The sequence below is a fragment of the Egretta garzetta genome, unplaced genomic scaffold (genome assembly GCF_000687185.1).
Source record: "Egretta garzetta isolate BGI_Z169 unplaced genomic scaffold, ASM68718v1 scaffold1652, whole genome shotgun sequence".
NCBI lineage: Eukaryota > Metazoa > Chordata > Aves > Pelecaniformes > Ardeidae > Egretta > Egretta garzetta.
Genome location: NW_009258837.1, coordinates 13,132 through 14,715, shown reverse-complemented (window position 1 = coordinate 14,715; position 1,584 = coordinate 13,132). Strand labels below are relative to the sequence as shown.

At 67.8% G+C, this 1,584-nt stretch overlaps 1 protein-coding gene across 1 annotated transcript in view; it reads left to right on the top strand.

The window, feature by feature from the left end:
• The window catches only part of OCRL (OCRL inositol polyphosphate-5-phosphatase), a gene marked incomplete at its 5' end in the record, with an annotated part of 21,354 nt that overhangs the window by 16,307 nt on the left and 3,463 nt on the right, over positions 1-1,584 (top strand). The window lies entirely within an intron of this gene.

Genomic DNA, 1,584 nt, shown 5'->3' with positions numbered 1-1,584 from the left:
GGGCTGGGTGACTCGGCCCTCCCCGGGCTGTCAGTGCCGTGCCAGGGTGGGACGGGAGAGGGAACGGATGCCCCCTCTCAGGGGGCTGAACTCGGGTGTTGGACCAGATAAAGCTCCCAGGCTCCTTCCCAGCAGCGGGGAAGGGAGGAGTTTGGTGCAGAGCATCTTGGAGCCTTCCGAGAGCACGGGCGGGCCCTGCCTTCCTCCCACAGGGCGGGAGAGGGCGCCCGGTGCCCGGCCAAGGCACGGGAGCACCGAAGGCCCAGGGCCACCGCCTCCTCCTCCTCTCTTCCTCCTCCTCCTCCTCCACCCTGAGCAGCCCCGAGCCTTCCTTCCTCTGCTCTAAGCCACTGGGGTCTCCTGCCCGGGGGCTCCCCGCAGCCCCCCACAGCTCCCGGGGCCCCCCCGCAGCTCCCCACGTCACGCCAAGGGCAGCCTGGCAGAGTCGAGGGCTGCTCTGGCCCTCGGCCCCCGTGCTGCCATGCCCTGCCCTGGGGATTTGCTGCTGAGGAGCCCTTAGCTCTCGGGGGGTCCCCAGCTCTCGCCTTTTCCCCCTCGGAGGGAAGCTGCAGTGCGCTTCCCTACCCTGCCTCTTCCAAACCTTCCCTCTGTGCTCGGGTGGGCAAGGCAGGCGCGTGGCCGGGACCCAGCGCCTGCAGGGCAGAGCAAAGGTAAACCGTGCCGCGTGGCAATGTGGCTATTGCCCCCGCCGGCAGGGCTCGTGCCAGCCCGAGGTGTCTCTGGGTGCAGCGGGGGAAGCCGGCCCCAGCCCCAGCTGGCTGTGGGCGACGGTGTGTGCCGCAGAGGGACAGCGACGGCGGTTGTCGCGTGAGCTGGCGGCTGGAATGAAGCGCGTTGCGTTTGGCTTGCGGCCCTCCTCTCCGCTGGGGCCCTCGGGCTGGGTTCCTGCTTGTGCCCGTCTCCTCTCCGTGCTTCTGCTGAACGTGCTCCAGGAGAAGGCGCGTGGCTCCCTCCTTGGGGGCACGCAGGAACACGAGCGGTCGTACAGTGTGAGTCACATCTCGCAAAACCCATCGATCCTGGGAAGGATTGGTGCGATGGCGACTCCCGAGCCATTGAGCTCCTCAGCTGCTTTGCATGAGTAAGCAGGGAAAACATGACCATGGTGTGGTCGGTGTTCAGCAGAGACCTCTCCTTAGGAAAAGCAGGAAAGAAGCTTTAGGAAACTGGACCACCTTGGAGCCCTGAGGGCAGTCGGGAAGGGCTGGTCCTCGGCTGCATCCAGAGGAGCTCGGCTGGACGAGCGGGGCGCGGTGGCTGGGTTTAACCTAAAATGTGGGAGCCGATGCAGCAGCGGCACTCGTGCTCCAGTCCTCCCGTGTCGGCCGCAGGGTGCGGGGTGGGAGCTGTGATTCGGACGGGCCCCGGTGGCCAGCAGGAGACCCGTCCTGCGGGCGCTGGCGTGGCTGGGGGAGCTCCTCTGAGCTGCGGTTTCGTGGTGGGCCGGGCAGGGTGTTCTGTGGGGCAGGGGGGGGGAGCAGAGCTGGGACCTACGGAGCCACGGCCCTGGGCTGTAAAGGCAAGTAAGGGCCAGCCGGGCCCTGGGGGCTGCTTCTCACCCCT